Genomic DNA, 22,039 nt, shown 5'->3' on the forward strand with positions numbered 1-22,039 from the left:
TTCAAATTCATCATTCTAACAGTTTTCAACTTTCACAGTAAATTATTTGTTTTAAAGGTTGAACATGTCACATGGTAATAGCATCTAACCAGCAGCTATGAAATGTCTAAGGAATCAGAGGAGATAGAGAAATCTCAGTAAGCAAAAGATAATGACTGGGACAGCAGAACACAAACAGTCCAACCAGACAGGATGGGGGGAACTCCTTAGTTTTTACTCTATATTTTTGGATCATGTTTTAACACCACAAAGATCATGCCTGTCATATAAACTTAATCTGAAACTTTTAGTCAGGTTTGGACTTATGGAAGTGCCAGAAGGAAATAGATGGTAAGACCAGGGATCAAATTCTGAACAGGTTTGTGTATGATGAACTGGAAGTTTAAAATATACTTTTACTTGTTTGTTTTTTTGTGGAACAACACTAAAAAAACCAACAAACAATTTTTTTTTGTTCTTGTTCTATTTTCTTTTTCTTTTCCCAGCCACATCCAGCTCCAGGCAGAAGAAAGGCTTAAAAAAGATATTTTAGTGGAAGGAAATCTTCTTGGAGGAAAACCCTCCTACTATGAATCTGACACATTTATCTGCTTTTGTGGAGAAGGTGTTATTTTAAATTAAAAAAAAAAATCATCAAACTATTGACTAAAATTTCTAAAAAAAAATACACTTAATACTCAAAATGCAATTACTTTATATAGCACTCTAAGATGCAATGTCTTAGTAAAGTTTTTTGCAAACATGCAGCTACATGTAAGGAGCTGGCTTTATACTGCACAGCACCTTGGAGAACCATCTCTTGTACAAGACAAACTCAAACTTGAAAATACAACCATTGCAGACTCTCAAGTTTTATTTCCATATTTTTGCTCACTTTGGGTGGGGGGAAAAAACCTAACATTTTTCATTATGTTGTAAGATGTTGTAATAGAAGTAGGAAGAGTATTTCTACAATATGGACTAACAGAGTAAGTTATGCTAGCTTTGACACATGATGTATGTTAGTGTATGAGGCCCATTGTTACAGAATATATGGAATTCTAAGGTATCTGCACCAAAGTTACTGAAGTTCATAATTGCATGCAGCAGGACAAATATAACTAATTGACATGAAATATTAAATTTTCTATACCCTTTAGTATTATTTGGAACTGAATGGGTTTTATAAAGTATAACCACTTTATCTGAGTGGTTTTGGGTTGCTGCAGTAAACAGATCATGCCTTGCTAGGGCACTGTGGCTGAAATGTTGCTGTTCACTAATGCTGTTTGTCGTGCCATGGACAGCAGTGTTCTGTCACCCTTCATTCTTTTTCCATTCAAGCTTCTTGAGAGATGATCTCTGCACATACACTGACTCAGCTTACAGAACTACTAACGTGCGGATAAGCTACATGTGTTCTTTCTTCATGCTGCATAGAGCTTGAGAACTACAAATAAAAATAAATGGCAGATCATAAGGTCTGGGATCAGTTCTCCGTAACTACTAACAACTGGGAAAACCTAAACATCCTAAGGATAAAATAGTAACTTCATTTTCATCTATGATTCATTCAATTTGGTAACACTATTCTACCAAATACGGGCATGTCTGAGTTCTGTGTTTTGGAGAAAATGTGAACTGAGACAAATTTGTCATTAAAGTAACACTGAAATTTTTGAAGCAGTCAACATCTGGTATATAAATGTGGAAAAATCAAAAGTTTTTTACAAACAGTTTCATAGGAATGAAGACAAGATTTCTGGTTTGGGGTGTGGGGGAGAAGGGACTTTCAGGCCTCTGGTTAGAGAAAGAAAAGTATCATTAAGATGTTGGTAGACTTCCCTTGTAGCAAATCTTTCAAATTAATGAAGAAGCCCAAAATATTTAATTTAGAATACAAGAAGTGAAATACCTCAGAATGATAAGAGTATTGCTGGCAGCTTTCCACTGTGGACTACTGATGTCAAAGTGAATGATTGCGGTATCATGCCAGATTTTAGAAGTGAATGAAGCATATAACAAACAAGTGACAGATAGGAACAGTTAATTTAGGAAAAAGAAGTAAGAAGGAGCAAACTGATACAGCATAAGAATGTATAAAAAAACCAAGGAAAGAAATCTTGAGGTAGTTTTAGTAGTTCTGCTATTTAATAACTGTATATAATGAGTTTGGTTAGGACCTTTTTTCTATGTTAGGTGTCCTGGAATCCTTTTTTGGAAGGTGTAGACAGAGGTCATAGAAGTCATAGCCGAATAGAACAAAATGGGAAGGAATATTAGTAGAGCAATCACCACTTTTAACTGCTGCAAAGTGTGCCCTGAATCTGTCAGCAGGATTTCTGTTTTTGTTTTTCTGAAGAAAAAGTATAGCAAAACAGATCAAACCTAACATTTTTTGTCTGAGTCCCCATCACTCACTGGAGGAAATGACAAACTTGTTTAATGTGATTTTTATGGCTATCCCTTCCCCCTTTCCCTCAATTCTGTTTTATTCATTAATTGCAATTCTCAGTTTTTGTTCCAAGCTTTCTAAACTGGATTATCACCTTTTTGTTCCAATATTCTCTCCATGTTGCCTGTAGTTATCACTACCTTTTTATAAGGGTTGATTTCATAACCTTTTGATCTGCTTTAGTACTTAACTACCTGTACTTTATAACACAATCATAATTATTTTTCCTTATGAAGTAACTGAGTTTTGTTTTCAAGCTCCTGAAAATTTTTAATTTAAATGGTATAAACATTCATTAAACTCTATTTATGGCCCAACTCACAAGTACTCAGTTACTGTAATACACACCAGGTATTTTCAAGTTTAAAAATTACATTTATAAAAGTTTGTATGGGGGGGGAGTGACTTGCACAAGGTTGCAAATAGAAATTTCAAAGACAGGGAACATTTAAATAAAGAATTCCAGGCAAAAAAACCCCAAACAAACTAATTGAGAGGCAATGTGATTACATTAAAGATGCTATTTCTCAGCAACCACAGTAGATATTTATGTTATTTGTTAAGGTAAATATTCATCTTAAATGATCCAGGCATATAGTTGTTCAGCTTTCACTTTTCTGTAGTGTTTTAGGTCTTAATATTTTAGGTTAAATGCTCCCAATATTTGGCAGTAAGCCTTCTCCTTGGCCTTTTCCTTTACTTTCACCATGCTGCAGATGACTGTACTCTGATTTGGCTTTTTTTTTAAGACAGGAAAAAAGACAGTTGACAGTTGTACCAAATAGATTTAAGATCTTCAATAAATCTCATGGATGTGATTGCTATACCACCACTGTTCCTACCATACTAGCGTGGGTTTAACTGTGAACTCCCAGGAGAAGAATTAATGATCAGAAACGTCTGTTTCTACGTTTTTACTGTTTAGAATGAATGATGCTTAGTCTTTGGACTAAAACTTGGTTTAGAAGGTTGGTGTTCATGTTTCAATATAATGCTCTCATGGTTAAGCCATATCAAGTTGAGCACTAAACTTTGAACCTCACATAGCACAAGTAAATCCTCATGTCAGCACTTGCCAATCACAAAGACAAATATGAGTGCAATCCATGGAAGATAGAGAAACTTTTAACCAAAGAGAAGCTATACCAGCAACTGCAGGAAATGGCTTTTGAAATATAATTGCACCCAAAGGGGAAGGACACATTCATTGGTACCTTATGCTTTACAATGCCATGGGAGTTAACTCTCAAATAACAGGTGCATTACCTGCCATGGCTTATTGTTAATTTATTATCATAGAAGACCCAGCTGGAAAGGACCTGAAGGGTTGTGTGGCCCAGACTTTTTGGGCAAAAGCCAAGACAAGATGGCCCAACCAAAATCTTTGTTGGGGAATCCACCACTTCCCTGGGGAGATTGTTCCAACGGCTGACTGCTCTCGTGAAAAATTTTCTTCTTGTGTCCAGTTGGAATTGGCCCAGGAGTAACTTGTACCTATTACCCCTCCTCTTTTCCATGTAACTCCTTGTAAAATGGGAGTCTCCAATTTCTTGTAGTTTACACTTTCAAGTAAACACCCTTTAAATACTGGAACATGGTGACAAGGTCTCTCCTAAACCTATTTCCTCAAGGCTGAATAAACACAGGCATCTCAGCCTTTCCTTATGGCAGGCTCCTAGTCCTTGGGTCATCTTTATGGCCCATCTCAGGACCCTGCCCAGCCTATCCCCATCTTTTTTTATAGTGGGGACTACAACTGAACACAGCATCCCAGCTGTGGCCTGGCAAGCACAGAGTAGAGTGGGATAATGCCTTCTTTATCTCGGCTGGTGATGCCCTTTTTGATGCAACCCAGAATCCTTTTGGCTTTCCTTGCTGCAGCAAGGTGTGTTGTCACTCAGGTTGTGAATAAAACTGTATACAACCTGTTTCCTGGATTTATTTTCTGTATAAAATAATAAAATAGAGGCAAACAAAAGAGGAAAGACAATTGTCTTGAAAGAGACAACATGTAAATCCTACTTTTTCAGAACACTGGTTCTAACTGCAAGAATAGAAGAGAAAAATAAGAGTGGTTCCTGAAGTCTTTAAAAAAGAGCTGCCTGGAAGATTTTTGGAAATTAAAATTAAATTTGGCAGAAAATATGTCGGACTCAGCTACCTGCTAAAACTTGTCAGCTCTTAATTTTACATCTGTTGTTGATCACACTGCAGGACTTGATAATATGTTTATGATCATGTCACTGTGATGGAAGAGGCAAAGTTAAATTGTCATGTCTAGTCAAGTAGAGGTCCTGGTCTTTCATGTATATTTGATGATAAACAGTCCCACTGAAGCCTGGCTGGTGTATTGCAGCAGTACCCTTACAGCAAGGTTTGTAATTCTTTGCTGCCTCAGGCATAAGCATCTACATCTCTCAAGATGTTTTAAACCAAGCAGAATTAAAATTATACAGACTTTTAACAAAAGAGTAGTTTCATCTGTAATCCTGGTTTTGTCTTAAGGGCTATCATTTTGCATTTTGGTTAGCGACTGAGTAAGAGAAGCCCTGCTAAAAACTGCCAGGTACTGGCAAATAATTACTCGGCATCCAAGTCAAGTACACATCTTATACATTATAATATTATTTAGCAATTAAATTTCAAAGTAGCGTATGATCTGTGGTGTCAATCTCAGGTTCCTTCCTTCCTTCCTCTTACATGATAAAACTTAATAAATAAAATTTAAAATGTACATTTATGTTCTGTTTGTAACTATCCCCCTGGCATTAATATAGGAGATGCTACCATACTGCAGTAATGAAACCCGACAAGATTCCTCAAATCTAAACACATTCAATACTAAAGTTCAAGATGAAATCTACTTTAATAGAGGGCTGTAAATATTTAGTTGCTATTTTTGGGGTGAATTTAGGGTTTTTTTTGAGGAAAGAACAAACATATACACCCATTTCAGCTGGATACAATAGGCCATTGTCTGTAATGTGCCCTTACTGAGCTATGCATATTCATGCTCCCAGCAGTTCAATATATACTCCTATCATTACCTCCCCAGAGATCTGCCTTGATTCTATCTCAAGTTTCATTCCAAGCAGCAGGTTTGAAGCTAGAAAACTTTATACTGTAAAGATTTTCTTGCTGCATGTATTACAGTTGTAAATATACCTTTGAAACAATTCTGGAGGTGAGGAAATATTTCTCTTATCTATAGCTGTATTTTTGAATTACTTGATAAATAATTTCTGAGACATTTTCTATTATTTAATGAAGAAGTTTTTAACCATTTAAAGCCAAGAACCACCAGATTAGGAAAATATGTAGCTGAACTGCTGAGCAGATGAATTAACAGAGCTAAGTATTCCTTTGGAGAGTCACCAGAAATGCTTCAGAGTCTTCCAAGATCTTGATTCTTAGCTTACTACCTAATTTTCAGTCTCAAGAAGGCATGTGAAGTTGTCATTAACTTTTACTGTGAAAATGTTTTACAAAGTGAGAGCTGCACAAATAAAGTGGTGGTAGCTCCCTCCAAGTGGTGACAAGTCTTGAGTAGAGTTGCAGCTTTACTCAACTATTTGATAAATATCCTGGATTCACAGTCACGGGAATAGCTTGTAAGTGCAAGTGAGGAAAAGTACACCTTTTCAAACCATTTGGCACTGATAACACAGCTAAGAAGCAAACTATCCAAGCCTGAGTGTCACCTGCAGACTCCTTGTGGTCATTTTCTCCAGAGGAACTTCCAGGAAAAGGCACTCAAGTATTAGTGTGAAAGTGCAGTAAGATATAGAACTTACCTTTCTGATAATGCCCTTTATGCAGAATTTTATCCTGTCTGCAGCCTATTCCTGCCCCAATGCTCCATGGAAATGTTTCAGGTTTGCTGTCCACCAACTGCCACTTGCTGTCGGAAATGGGGTGCTTTGTCCTAGTGGCTCTGTGCTCATCTTGGAGCTAACTGTAGTCTTCCTCCCCTTTCATCTTCCCATCCTTTGCCTTGGATTCTCTGACACCTATCCTGATAGCTCTGACTTTCCAGTCTCCTGGGAAAGCCCTTTTCTTTCTCTCCTTTGTGGAAAAATGACTCAACAGCTGTATGGGAAAGTTGTGTAGGTTTGCTCTGGAAGAGTTTGGTTTCCTCTCAGGACATTTCCCATTCACACCACAAGGTGTGAGCAGGCAATTATCCAGCTGTGCTTCTCTGCCCCAGTCTTGACAGTCTGGAGATGCTCTGACTTCCCACAGGCCAGTTGTGGGGAAGGGAAACACCTATTTCATGTGGTCCAGGTCAGGCTGAGCCAATTGCTGGGATCCTGAGAGCATGTGTGTGTTTAAAGTGAGTGTGAATATTTCACAGTAAAATATGAAAGGTCTACTTTGTGGTCTTTTAAAAATATTTCTGGCACAGCAAAACAAATAAGATGGGAGACAGGCTTTTTGTATGGGATTACTTGGTGCCAGTGTAGAACTTTGTCCTTGCCAAGTTTTTGGTCAAGTTGGATAGTGTATTTCCTTGATTATGATGAGGCAAGACGCTCTTTAAATAGAAAATAAATTTTACTGCCATCTGCAGAGCAATCTGATGAATTAAATGAGGAGTTACAAAACTCTTCTGTTGGCCCTTTTGGAATAAGTCGGTTTGTATGGATTTTATAAATCCAGAACTGGATTTTTAAATATGTCTCCCTCAAAATTTATCACAAAAAAGCTTGTTGGATGGTGGAAATCTTGGTCAAATAATATTCCTTTAAGATGTTTTCTCCCAGTCTGAGATAAAATTAGTCTGCTGTGTTGCTATGAGATTTAAACCCCATATCTCTGTACTTGTCATTTATTTTGAACAGTCTGAGATGCTTCAGGTGTTGGCATTCATATATCATCCATCAAATATAGCAAAAATCCCACTTTATCGCCAGAAACCTTGTGTCATACTCAGGTTTAACAAGCAACCTCACGAATTAAAACAAGAGCTTAGGTACACCAGCAGCTATAAACATCTGTTTAAACATGTGAGGGATTATTAGGGCAGTACTACAGCCTTGTTAACGTGAAGTGTGAGCCAGGATTGCAGTCCAAAGCAAGCATAAGAACTGTGATGTAGCAAAAAGAAGGGAAAACCTTGATTTTGCAGAGTGAAGATTAATTGGACATATACAATAAGTACACACAAGCTTTTAAAGTTTCATTCAAACCTACTCCAGCCATAAAAACACAGCTGTTCAAGCTAACTAAGCATTATAGGTCTAGACCTGCAAATGAGCACATGAATGGTATTAGAAATTAAAATCTGCAGTAAAAGTCTTTGGGTACATTTTGTCACATCTATACACAGATCCCATTGGAAATAATGCCAAGTTCAGAGTCAGACCTTGGTTTTCATCATACTCCAAAATCATATGATTGAACAATAATCAGTCTTGGGTTTTCAAACTCCCAATATAATGCTGTGGGATTAGGGAACCTGAGAGACAGACAGTGAGAATGATTAATTTTTTGTGCAGAAAGATACCCAGAAGTGTTTGTTCTTTTTAGAAAAGACGAGAACAACCCATCTATTTCATTCTAGTTCTTCTCCAGTATGCTTTATGCCTTAACCATAATTGAAAAAACCTTTGCCAAAGTCTTTACTTCATCCAAGTAAAATCCCATGACTGGTGGTATTATCCTTCTGAAAGTGGCAGGTGTCCTTCCTTTAAATCTCTTCCTCTCTGGACTCCTTGATTTTGTGCTGTCTAAGCCCTTTTCATAAACCAGGGAATCTGTCTTTTAACAATTGCTGCTGTGCAGGTGACATGCAGATCCATCTTCTCACTCTTTCATCTTCACACCCGTTTCCCTCCATGCAAACTACGGCTTTAGCTATTCTGACATGATCTGATGGTTTGAATTTTAGTTCGTATGCAAGATGACTAAACCCCTTAGCGTTTTCATCATGTTGTTCCTTTCCTCCTTTTTAATAACTGTGAACAAAATTAAACTTTGTCATTCATGCAGTAATTATTTTATCATCATCTCTTTTGTGATCTGCAGATTTAGGTGATAGTCGAATATTGTGGATTTTTCCATACCTAACTGAGATTTCTCTTTTTTGATTTATTCACACAACTAGAATATATAATTAAAATATTCAATTGTGTCAATATTGTTTTCAGTTCTGTTGTGTTTATGTCCACTCAAAGTGCTGTTAAATGTTTTCATTCTCATTTTGTTCACATGACTCAATTCTTTAAGTCCACCTAACTTCATTTTTTCCCCACACCACATGCAGCCTACTTCCATAATTTTCAAGTTCCACCACTGGTCAATCTCTGGGGAGTTCCCAATTTCAAAGAAGATAATGAAATCAATTTCCATTTGTTAAGTACAGCCAGATATTGCATATAAATAACTATACATACTTCTATTTTTAGTAGATTATTATTCAGAGTCATATGTTGGGGAACCCGGGTGTTTTGCTGCAGTGTAGGACTTCAAACAGGATGGGTAGAATAATGTTTAGAATAGACGAGACAATAAACAAATAGGTGTGAGAACATATTATGAGAATATCTTGCAGTGAAAAGCTGTTTGAACTTAAGAAATGGAAGGAAAATAGTACAAGCAAGTATTTCACACTTCTTAGTGTCTATATTGTGATGATAAAGAAGCACAACAACCACATACTAAAAATGCTAGAAATCTACCATCCATATCTTTGAGTGCCAGTGGAAAGAATAAAGACAAATCACTGTCATAGAAATATGCCTAAGCAGTTTGCCAAGAAGCAAATTTTCCTGCCGAGTTCTTAAATGATTCAGTATCCTCTGGTTTGAGAGAATTACTTTTTATCTTATTCCTGTGTGTCATGTTATCTATTCAATTTTTAAAAAATACGTCCTTTTTCTTATCAGGAGAAAGAACTCTTCCTTAAGTGCTGTAAGAATGAATAGCTTACAGAATTGTCTGTTTTCTAAATACATAGGTTGGGAGGATGAGTATTTAGAAGGACCAGTATTGGAAAGACTTTAAGCTGTATTTGCCACTTTAAAAATTAAATTAGTGACTACAGAAACTGTCCTGGACTGCAGTTCTTCATTGTAGATGTCTATTTCTGCCTTTTTGCTAGCTAGTGTTTTGAAAGAGGGAAAGGCAGTTTGTGAGAGCTGTATCTATCCCCAATGTCTTGGTGGAAGGTACATGGAAGTTGTTGAAGGATCTAAATCCCATCTGATCTACTTTCTGCCTCAGTCTGTTTTCCTCACTGCACTCATGAACAGGCTAACTTTCAACAAAAGACTGCTTTGCCTTTCCTGTTCCATTTGAAATATTAATATTGACGTTTGAAAACAATACCAGCCGTTCTGATGCACATGGCACTGCTGCAAAGGATGTTCACAGCTCGTAACAGAATGGTTCCAATTTGATTTTTCTAGCTGGTGTCAGTGTGACAAATACATGACAACTGTGGGAGAACGTGGCCAGTTTTCCTCCAAAAGCCTGACTGGCACATCTGAACAGTTGCTCAAATATGACAACAGTCAGAACCTAGATAAAACTTCATGCTTTCAGTTCTTGAAGTGTGTATATTTGGAAAAAAATCCCCACCCAACTCAGCAACATAAAATCCCCCCACATTCTGTGTGTAACCAGTGATTTTGTAAACAAAAAATTAACCACCTGCTAGCAGGGGGTGATTAGCTTCCCTAATCTTCACAAAAAAAATTAAAACACCTTCTTCAGAGATGAGACCATCTCAAGAAATTTGTTTGAAATCAGACCTTATCTCCAGTGTAAATCTCATTTACCTTCAAGAACTCAGATACTAAAAATAGCACTGACTTTCACAAAACGTTAAGGGCGTTATTCTAATACAACCTTCAGAAAAATGGAAGTGTGGTTACTCTCTCCATAGCAGTAGAATTGCATCAGGAAATACAGAAACAAATACATGAATAATATTTCAGCCTGAGACATGCAATACATTGTCATTTGCTGAATTTAGCAGTGGGATGCTGAAAACCCCTCTCTGCCTATGCCATGCCTGAGCAATGAGATTTGTTTGATTTGTACCCATGAATTCAAGATAAAAAATGAGTTTGTCTCTCCTAGAAAAATAAAATAAAACAAAAAAAAATATAGTTGAACATTATTCAAAAAAGGTATTAAAGGCAAACAGGAAAATGGCAAAACCACTGCTGCTTAGAGTGATGTATTTGACAATTCTGAACCGACAGATTGAATTATTGCTTGGGTTTTTTGTTTTTTTTTCTAGCAGTTAATTCAGTTCTTGCTTTGTTTTGAAATGTAATAATCTAAGCATGTTTAAAAATTTAATGACAGATATTTTATACTCGAATTTAAATTCAGGAAAGCAATGACAAGTGCTCTAGTACAAAAATAACACACCTCATTTCAACACCTGAAGTCAATGTAATGTCTAATGTACAAATTATAGAATATACAGTAGAATAATTATTTGATTTTTTTTTTTTTTTGGTCATAGTGATACAAAATTTTGCGGAATTGTAGAAACCCTCAACTGCTGATAAATTTTAAGGGGCATAACAAAAAATTTTTCAGTGTTAGGCTCCATCCTTCCTCAAACTTCCCCTTCACTGTGATACCTACAATAAATATTTCAGTTTTGGGACTGCTCATACAGTGATATCACACACCATCTTGTGTATCGAAAATCTGTATTTTTTCTCCCAAGCATCTGTACGCCTCCCTTGGAACTTTTTGAATTAGCAGCGAGGACCATTTCTGTTCCACACAGACCCTTGCACAGTGGGCCACAGCAAGTACTTGTAGTTGCTATGGTAACATAACAGCTATTGAAGAATGTTGCAGTCTAAAGAGCATGATTTGAAAAAAACCATGGCATAAAACCATAATATAATACCAGTTTCCTTTCTTACAGAGCATTCTTCTTTTTGCTTCTGGTAGCCACCATGTAGTAATCATGAATTCATCTTTGGATTTCAAACAGGATGGCACAGGTTAGTGCCAAGTGGGTGAATTAAGAGTGAATTAAAGGAAAATAAGGAAGCAAGACTTTCCTGGAAGCACGTATCATGGTACTGAACCTGTTGAAATCGACAGCTGAGTGAAATGGAGTAATAGATTGTTAAAGGAATCCTGAGTTTCTTGATTCTCATGTTAAGTAAAGGGGGAAAAGAGACTTGCATGGAAGGCACCAGAATCAGGGCGAAGAAAAGATTTGTATTGACAAATGTGCATTTCTTTCTTTGCCTTTATCATACATGGGAATTCTTCCCCTCTGCCACCCCTGCAGATGGTTTGCTCATTCCACAGTTTGTTGTGGCCCACTCAGGAAGTCATCTCAGATGTTTGCTAATGAATTTCAGATGCTGCTGCCCACTGTCCCAATTTCTGCCCTTGTATAGTTAAACCACGAAGAATATTTTCATTGCCAAACTCAGAATAGAGACAATATATTCCTGTATGCTCTGGTGCTGGGAGGAAGATATTTCATAGAGAAGACTTTAAAATGAATATAGTGAGGAATATGCAGAGGAAAATATGGTGCATATTTACATTGCAACTCCGACAACAAAGCAAAATTGAAAACAAAACAGAAAGCATGTTTGCAATATGTCACCCTAAAGGATATCTTTGAGTTGAAATATTAAAAGCATTCTCAGTAACAGCAGACTATGCCAGTTTAAAACAAAGCCCAAATTTGTCACACCTCAACAGCCTAGAGTGCAGTATTCGAAGCAATTCCAAACTATCCAAATGTTGCCCAAACTTGCAATCTGCTTTTCTTTCTTCCTTTTTCCTAACCTCTCTCTCTCTTCCAAATGCCTCACATTGTCTGGGTTCCAATATATACGGTTGACCTGCCTGAAGTGTGCCTAGTCAGGGGATAAGGGAAAAATGTTACACCTATTTTTCATGTACTTTTTTTAATGATTAAAAAATTGCTTTCCTCTCTATGGTAATTGGGATATATAAATATATATAAATATGTGGATAAATAAACACATCCTCCTATCTATGAAAGATTCTATTGCTTTGCTCTAAAATTATAATTTACAGATCCTTTGTAGCTATAATTTATTTGCACCTAGAAACTGAAGTAGAGCCCTCACTGTGCTAAGCAGTTTATGAATGCATAGAATTAAAACTTGGAATGCCCAGAGCTTGGAGTTTTACTATTGCCCGCAACACATCAAGGATTTCACCTGTGAGGAAAAACATTGCCTGACACAAAAATCCTCACCCTCCTAAGGAGCAAGACAGCTTCATGAGGGGAGAAGAGGAGGCAAAGTGGTGCGTGGTTCTGAGGCAGATCAGCCACAGAGCACAGAGCGGGTCCTTCTGTCTCCTGTCACAGCGCGGTGCCCTGGGCGCGCAGCCTCGACACGTAATTAACTACTAAATCCTTCCAGTGCCCTTGGAGAGACCAGCTCAACGAGCCTGCATTAAATACTCGGCTGATTCCAGTGCTGATCCAGCTTGCTTAAACCTTGCTTGAGTATCTCTGTGCTATGTTCCAGCCTGCCTGTGTTCTTTCTTCTGGGAGCTCCTAAGGAGTTGCCTCTGTTTTGAAAAATGATTCCTGGAAGGAAGGCTTGATCTGGGTGGCATAAAGTTCCCTTTCCAAAGAACAGAACAGGACAGGAGAAAGACGACTGTTCACCAAAGTCGTGGTGAAGAGTGTGGACAGCGCTGTTGATCACAAAGACTTGTGGGGATCTGGGGGAACAGGACTAACCTTTACTGGGGGGGACTCTCCTAGGCAGAGAGATCCATCACACACTTCCACTGGACCATCCTTTCAGGCTTCCCAACGCAACAGAAATGCCATGGAAGAGAAACATATGGCACATAATCAAAAGGTGGATCTCAAGTGTTTCCAAGCTTGTTTTTACCACTCTGAAACCTATGAAAGTTACTACAAGAAGCTGCTTCTGGAATTTATATCCTTTTCATTACAGAATTTTCAGAATTATTGTTTTGGCAGCCAGCAAATATATAACGGAGGATTTTCCCCATGGAGTTTTTTTCATGTTAAAAATGCAAAAACAAGACAACATAAATGAAAGTGGGAAAAACTGAGGTGCCACTGTGCTAGCTTCAGTCTGGGCTTAGACTACATTTTAGCCTCTTCAATCACTTTGGAAATGCCCAGTTCTGATATGAAGTGACTTTTATGGCTGGGATGTTACACCAAGTTTTTCAGGTAGACTGGAGTGCTGACAGGTATGCAAGAGTGGATTTCACAGGCAGTAAAAATCAAAAGTACTTAAAAGTTTTAAAAGGTTTTTTAGTTAAACATATTAAACGATAGTTTTGAGGAAGGTAAACTTGGGCCACAGATTTGAGTATTTTTTTCCTTGACAATTTAAAACTCAGGAACCAGTATTAAGAAAGTTTGTTCCTCTTTATGGTAGCATGAACCTCTTTCAATCGTCCTCAGTTTCTGCCTTATTGCGAATTTCTTTTCTATTATTTAGAATATATAACTACTTCTAATTTTAGAAATGTTTGAGCAATATGCTTGTGATATACTCTAGCTATGCCTACTTTCATTCCCAATACTCAGGAGGTGGGTTTTAGCAACCTGCTTATGACCTACTTGCAGGTTGTTGCCAGTGGCAGCTTGAGGTCAGATGCATGGGATATTTCTTTCTGGGAAGGTGAATTGTTGAAGTCCAAATAAAAACATATGTTTAGATCTATTTCTGTGCTATAAATGCAATATTTTAAATAAACAAAATCCTAAATAATTTCCTATTTAGGAATCCAAATTAATTTCCTTTATTCTTGAGTGATCAATACACGGATTATTCCACTACAGGTAGACTGGAAAAACATTCTGGAGACAAGTTCTAAGAAAGCTTAAGTATGCAATTTTCCTAAAATTTAGCTTGAGCTATTTAGTCTTTGATATGCAAAATGAGAAGTGGAAACAAAGACTAAATGGAGTGAAATTTAGTCCTGCTCAGATTCAGTAGGAAGATATGACTTGTGTACCACCTATCCTCACAAATCCTCAGAAAGTGATAAACTGAAGTGCCAGATATAATTACACTTTACATAAACTTTGATGCAAGATTTAATTACCATATTTTGCGCAGTCTCCTGTACTGTACTGGAAATTTGTAGGCTATTTTATCTGTTGGCATGGTCTAGATGAATAATATAAAAAAGTAACTTTTATTTTCTTTTTTAAAGCCTTAGTGGTAGTGTTACAATTTGTTTCATATTTCTTAACTCTTCCACATGCCTGGGGGAAAAAAAAAGTACTCTTTGATTTAACAATGACATATTAGAAACCAAAGCATGTGAAACATACTGGTGTTTAGCAAAAATAATTCTCCTGAAAGTTACTCCATGCTTATGCTGTCGTCAATGCTGGGAAATTATACTTCTTTTTTGTCTATGCAAATTCTACAGAGAGGTTTTCTTTTCTTTCTTCTCTGCATTTTGCACTCATTTTCATATATCTGTCATTGGAGCATTAAAAAATCATAAAAAAGCTTGGCGTTATAAAAGTCCTGACAGCACATTTTCAGCTTGTTTTATTTTTTTTCTTGTTCAATTCACAATCAATGTTTGGCAACATCAAAGCCTGTAGAAGAAGGTTTTTTTTTTTTTATCTAGACCTTTTATTTAGCATGTTTTTAACAGCTGTTTGATAGCAACCTCCTTTCCCCCTCCTTCTCCCACTGCAACCCCCCAAAATATGTCAAGTTTCTTCTAAGAGAAGAACAGGAAATCATTGGGTTGTTGTCTGCAAGGTTCCTCCCAACCATACAGGCTCTAGCTTGGGAAGGCACCTCCCAGGTTTGTGTTTTGGGCACTACAGCACAAAATGATGTTCATGTAATGACTAAACATCACATTAAAAGTAATTAGGCTTTTCCCCTGACTGTTCCCTTGGGAAGCTATTGCAGACCATCACATCTCTATTCAGCAAAGAGGCCACATGGTTAACTCCACTCTGGCTGACCAAGAGGCCACAGCTGAAATGTTTATATCTAGTAGGTGCAGTGTTTCTGGAAACATCTGGGGATAGATCAGTCTCTGTTCTAGAAAACGAGTGAGAAGCTTATTGACAGCACAAATAGAATTTGCATCAAGTATCTGATTTAATAAAGATATAAGGAAATTAAGAATTTGAACTCCTTTATAGTCTTGCCTAATCTTGAGCAACATCAAGCCATTAATCAGGTGAGTAAAGATATGAACCTTGCTCCTGCCTCTCCTGCTATTTCATGTGGATTACAGTGCAGGAACATGTCTCCTGTACGGCAAATCAATCCCTGTCCTTGTCAGGAAAATGCGCAGAAAGGAAAAGCATCCCTGTGAGTCCTGTGTTCATGTGGGCAGCCTTTTACTCCTTGCAGTGGCAGAACACACTGAGGACTTGTCTGGCTGAGAGAAGAACCAAGCACAGCCTTGCATGTGTTATCAGGGCTCACTCAACACCTGGACAAGATATTTTTCAGGATGCTATTCACTAGCCCCATAAGTCTTTCTAATTTGATGTTATTTGATGTGAATTGTGTGTAAGTAATGTTAATTATGCAATAGGTTTTGAAGAATATGTTTTGATTGTACAATGGAAATGTCAGTCCCATTAACAATCATTATTACCTGTCAGAAAGCAGAAGCAGCTTTGAATGAATGCTAATTTTTTACTCTGGTATCTGTGTAGATGCATACCAATGTTTCCTATTTTGTTTATTTGTATCCTGATCATTACACCAACCTTCCTCTCTGTCCAAGTTTTCTCTCTTTGGACTGAATCTGGAAAAGAGAGAAGGAGGCTTTAACTTCAGGCCTCCTGTGAGTCAGATTGTATTGAATGTGTTTTTGAAACAAAGGTTTCAGTCCTCAGAAAGCGGTTCATCTGCTGAAGTGTTTCCAAACCTTGCTCCCAGTGGTCTCTGGAATTTATTAGGTCTGTGGCAATGCTTCAGGAGTATTGGAGTGGGGTTTTGGAAGCAGCACTCCAAAAGGAAGAAACTTGTCCTGTTTCACTTTGTTACAGTAACAGCAGATCTGTATGAACAGGAAATGTGGAAGAGCATTAGAGGGAACAAACAATATTTCTGCATCCCACACTTCTACCAAACGGTGCTATTTTATAAAAGGCTCTGTACACCCTCCTTTACACTGACAATTAGGATCTACTTAGGATGATCAGATTTTCAGCCCTAAATCATGTTGTCCTTTCACTCCATTCTTGCAGAAGACCTAAAAGCTGGATATGAGGATGGCTCCTCCACCCTTTCAGTGTTGCTACTGAATTACCTACATAGCTTAAGTTTTGCAAAATATAGTACTGGGAGACTGGGTATTTTCTGTGCAACTTTTTTTTCTGAACTTGTGACTTGTTCTCACTTGTGGGAAGTATTGACAACAGCAAAGTCTTTTTCTGGGCAAATAATTGTACCCTATTTGATTTCTCTGGGTTTCTGTTCTTTGATGTTTGCTTAATTATGGATCAATCCATAGATCTAAACTCATATTTTAGTAATTTAATAGGATAAAATAATTACATTTGTCGATCTAACAGTTTTTGAATATGTAATTGGCAACCTTTATGAAATCAGATGGATAAGGAGTTAAAGAACAACAGCATGCTTTGAACATGAGTGAACAGCAGGGGATAGTCAGTGCACCTGTATAGATTTTATTCAACAGCTTGTGTGTAATTGAAATGACTATTTTATTAGGAAAAAGGTGAAAAGTGAGCGACAACAGGAGCAGGAAAATCATTGTTGGCTTGCTCTGACTTCCTGTAAGTTGGATATCCTGGAACAAAGTTTTCATTCATACATATTTTCTTGTATTTTTTTAGGGAGAGCAGTCCATGAAGCCTCCAAATTCAATTTCAGCTGTAATGTCATGCCAGATGAGGCAGTAGTTTGTGGAGTACCTGGAACAAAACTATTATTCCATTTTTCACTTATAAAGGAAACCCCACCAGAGATTTCTGTTTTTCATTGCATAAGGTAGGATTAAAAGAATAAACCAGAGATGGGGGAGATTAGTTAGGTAAAAGAAACAAAGGCAAGAGGAATGGCTCTTGAGTGTGCTTTATCATTGATGGGATGCAGTTTGTAGAACAAGAAACGGTACATTTCTAGACATTTAATGAGAATATTTAGTAAGTATATATGCTCCTGTTTTTGTATGCATATTGTAAAATAAGTATTTGACTTCTAGTAAGTTTGTGTGTGTAGGTTTATCTAAACCAGTACAGATGTAGGAGCATTATGCTGCATTAAATCTACTACAAGTAAATAACAGGAACACCTTAACTTACAGGTTCAGTTTGCAGGTAGTAAAATAGTGCCCAGTTTCAGTGCCATTTCATTAAATACTGCTGTATCCCATTAACAAGATTGTGAATGGACTGTCTGTATGGATTATGTGTCTTAGAAGTATCTCATAAGAAGCTTTGAGCAAACCAAGAGTATTTTTTAGTACACTGGGTATAAAATACTTGTAGGAAGGTGATTAACACTGTTCCTTAGTGAGACCACACAAAAAAGGTGACATTACTCCCACATATAGCCTTGAGAGTCTCTAAAGTTTAGGGCAGATGAGAAGATGATATATAGTTTTCAATGTTTCAGATGAGAAATGTGGAACAAAATTTTTTTTAAGAATCTAAAATCAGACTTCTAAACATTGAAGCACTGCCTCATTAAGCAGATGCTATGTTTTTCAAAATTACAATCCAATTGCATAAGCTTCAGATCTAAAAATGACTGATGGAAGACATCTGCCAAACATCAAGATACCAGTGGTTTTTTCCACTGCTGGAATATTACTTGGGGTAATTGCAGAAGAATAAATAATTAGAACAGAAAGCATGATGTTAGGTGGAAATTAAGTTTTTAAAGGAAAATCCTGGTCACAGAGAAATAAATGAGTATTTCCCTCAGGTTTAATGAGCCAAGATTTCACTTTTGAAATTTAAGGTCTTGTTTTCAGTATGCCTTGACCTGAAACAATACTTTTAATGTATTTACTTCTGATTTGTTAATTTCTATTGTACATGTAATATTTTTATGTATATACACCCACAGATGCATACGTATAATGAACCCAAAACCTGTTAATGTTCTGGAAGGTAAATCATAAATCACATGCCCAAATTAAAATATGTGAATAGTGTAGTCTACAAATAGCGCCTTGATGCTAGGTATGATCTTACATATTCACACATTGGAGATTTCTGTGGATGAAATCAGCTATGTGAGGTCAATATGGCTCTCTTTAAAGTAAATCTAGATTTATAACAGCAGTGATTCTGCAGCAGAGCTCCAGAACTTTGCTGTAATTTTAAGAATGCAGTGCTTTTCTCCGTGTTCATTCAAATATGTGTGTATGTCTGCAATAAAGGTCAAAAAAAGGTTTACTGCTGAAGCTGAGTCTGTCACTCTTATCAGAAAGTTCTGCACAGCAAAACCGAGCAGTTTGCCTGTTGATGATTTGTCTGATAAAAACTGTTGTGAACACATCTTGAAAGAGAACATAAAATAATACCCTTACATTGCCCTTTTAATTAACTATTAATAATAAGACTGCACTGTTTTAGAGCCCAGCAAGAGTTTCTCAGTGGATGATGTGCCAGGCTGATTGCCAGCTATTACAGTGTACTCAGAGGAGCAGCCTTCACCAAAAGCTTGGTGAAGGGAATGACAGAAACATTTTGAAGTTTAATAGTATATGCACAACAGAAAAAAAATATTAAAATGTAGGCAGAGAAGGAAGATATGCAAATTTTAAGGCAGACATTGATCTTAAACACAAATTATTTTAGTTCTTTTTTTTTTTAATGCACATTTAGCGGCAAATCAAAACTGCTGAATGGAGGTACTCTGTGTCCTTAATGCTACATCTTTGAATAAGATCTGGCTTTACCTTAATCAGAATGACTGAGAAAAGGCAACATTTTTGCTGGAGCTACTCTGTGGGCATGGTACAATGGGGTTAATTTATTTATTTACATTTCACAAAATAAAAGGAGTTCTCATAATTGCATAAATGAAAAGGGAAGCTTCTAGCTTGTCTGTGTGTCTCAGTGGCTGTACAGGATTATCCTTCACGCTCTGCTTTACAGTGACAGCCAAACAAACAGCTACAAGCCACCAGATAAAAAATGTGTTTCTTTTTTTGCTTAGAAAAGGAGTTAAGTAGTTTCCCCATGCTGTAAGAACCGTGGCACTGAAAGAGAGGGGTGAATTTCATACATCAAGACTGGCGGTAATACAGACCTTTGCAAGAAGTTATATAAGCTAGAGCACTGCAACACAAAAGTTAGTATCAGATTAATTGCAAATGAATCATTTGAATTATTTCCTTGTCTTCTCTAGAGTGCTTGAATATTCCCAAATAAATAATGAGCTTTGAAAGATATTCATCCCCCCAAGAGAGACAAGTTTCTGTAAACTTGACTTAAAGAAGTATTGCTGCAGGCAATGAAATCTATAAAAGCAAACAAAGCCCAGGAGATAGGTTGCCTTCTGGCAGACTATTAGAAAACATTTCTTTAGCAACTTGCTACATTCTTCAAAATAATTACCACTATTATTTTTAAATGGAAATCTTTTCTGTTTGAAGTACTATTTTAAAAAGCCTCAGGATCAGAGCACACCAGAGTGTGTCTTATCACTAGTCCTGCTGAATGTTGCCTGCAACAGGGCTCATAGGACATAACCAGCCATCTGAGCTTGAATGTGTGGGTTAGTTTATTTGTTTGCTTGGGGTTTTTCGTGAGGGGAGGTGGGGTTGTATGTGGATATATTCTATAAACTCTGACCAATCTGGGCTCCGAACATCTGGGAGACTGCAGAGCTTTTCTCTGCTCCAGACCAGTTTGTTCAGTGGCTCTTTTTTATTAAAGGCCCAGCAAATGGATTTGGAGGCAAATTCTCCAAACTCTGTGGAAGACAAGTGATGATTTATTGCAGCACTCTCCTACCATGTTAACTTGAAAAGACAACTGAATGCAACTTTTCATGTAGAATTCCATAGCTCTGGTACGATATACACCTCTAAGAAGAGCTCTAAATATGTTACATTAAAGCTTCTGTTTTATAATTGGAACTACCTAATTCCACCATACAGTGCAGAGAAAATCTGGACATCAGAAGACGTCAGGCTGTGGTGAAGCAAGAGGGGTTACGTGTGCTGTCCTGGTAGCTCAAAGTCCACTGACAACTAGCAGTGGTCTTACTTGGGGATTTAAAAAAATTTATTATCCTAATAGACCATCTAAATCTGTGAACTGGACATCTGATCTCTAAAAATTTTCCTCCACCCACAAAACCAATTATGCACTTGCCACTAAACAGCTGCCTACTTCCAACATTCAAGAGAGTACAGAGTATGAGGAATGTGCCTCTGACACGTACCATAGAAGATCTACAGGAGAAATTAAGGTTTCTTCATGCAAAATTTAAAAATAGAGTATGGCATAAAATCTAACAGTACCTATTTACAATCATATTAAGAAATTACTTGGCAGACTGTTAACTTCAGCTATTAAAATAATTATTCAACGTGAGAGAAACTAACAATTATATTTAACATTGGTTTGTCAGAACTTTTTCATTTATTAAGTTCAGTGACAATGCCTTTAAGAATAATATGATAAAGGAGTATCTTACCATGAAATATAGCAAGAGACAGCTTTACTTTAAGCAGAGATTTCTGTTTACTTTAGATGAGCCACTGCGAAGTCTTTGCTATGCTTGTTACTAATTGCAGTGATTTAAAAAGACTTTCACTTTGATCCTGTACTCTTGGGATAGTGAGTACAGTAACTCCAGGACTGTGTTCTAGACCTCTCCTTTTGTAAGTCTATTTTGAAATGAGTTATATGGGGAAACCTTCAGAAATTCAAGAAAGTTTTTGATGTGAAGTCCTGAAATCTTTTTTTTAGGGGAGTTTCTATTGTAGCACCATCACGGTGACACTGCTGAGCTACGGGGATTTAAGAACTTGTCCTGCACATTAGATATCCCTATCAAGTAAAAGCAGAAGAATGTGCTGCAATTATAAATAACATTTTAGACATGACACAAGTGCTATGTATTTATTTTAGACACAGCAAGGAATGCAAATGAATTTCTGCTAACAACTGGTATTCTAAAGTATTAAGTTTTCTTCCTGGATGAAGTTTTCCCATTATGTCTCATTATTTCAGCCAGCATTTATGCTTTTATGCCTTTTTCTTTTTTTGAGGAGATATTCTACCAAAAATAAATAATTAAACCACAGATGAACTGTCAAAAGGGAACATTCATATTTTAACGCAACATTAACATTTTGGTAATTAACATGGCAGTTAATGCTTTTAGCAGATGTAACAACATTAGACTTGTAAATTTTAATTAAAGTTAATAGTTCATGATAGCTGTAGGGATCAGGCATCCTCTCTGGATACTGAAAACATGTCTAATGTGATTAGAAATACTAATTGAAGAAAAAAGGACTGCTATAGTAATGACTGTACTTCTTTATCCTACTAAATTATTACAAACCTGCAGGAAGTTTTAAAAATATATTTGTAGGAGGAAGCTTGAAGAGTCAAATGCTCCCCTTGAAGAAATTAAAAGGGGTCAAAAGAACATT

The 22,039-nt window shown here is 36.9% G+C and overlaps 1 long non-coding RNA gene across 2 annotated transcripts in view; it reads right to left on the reverse strand.

Annotated features, from left to right (window-relative positions):
• Positions 1-22,039, reverse strand: part of LOC121665559 — a 41,444-nt gene that overhangs the window by 12,278 nt on the left and 7,127 nt on the right. The window contains exon 2 of one of the 2 annotated variants that reach the window (XR_006016386.1): positions 13,152-13,219. The exons of the other annotated variant lie outside the window; for it this stretch is intronic. This is a non-coding gene — a long non-coding RNA (uncharacterized LOC121665559). The remainder of the gene's footprint in view (positions 1-13,151; positions 13,220-22,039) is intronic. 2 annotated transcript variants of the gene reach the window in all.

The sequence above is a fragment of the Corvus kubaryi genome, unplaced genomic scaffold (genome assembly GCF_017639235.1).
Source record: "Corvus kubaryi isolate FWS band 111438036 unplaced genomic scaffold, C.kubaryi_AGA036_p1.0 37334, whole genome shotgun sequence".
Taxonomy (NCBI): domain Eukaryota; kingdom Metazoa; phylum Chordata; class Aves; order Passeriformes; family Corvidae; genus Corvus; species Corvus kubaryi.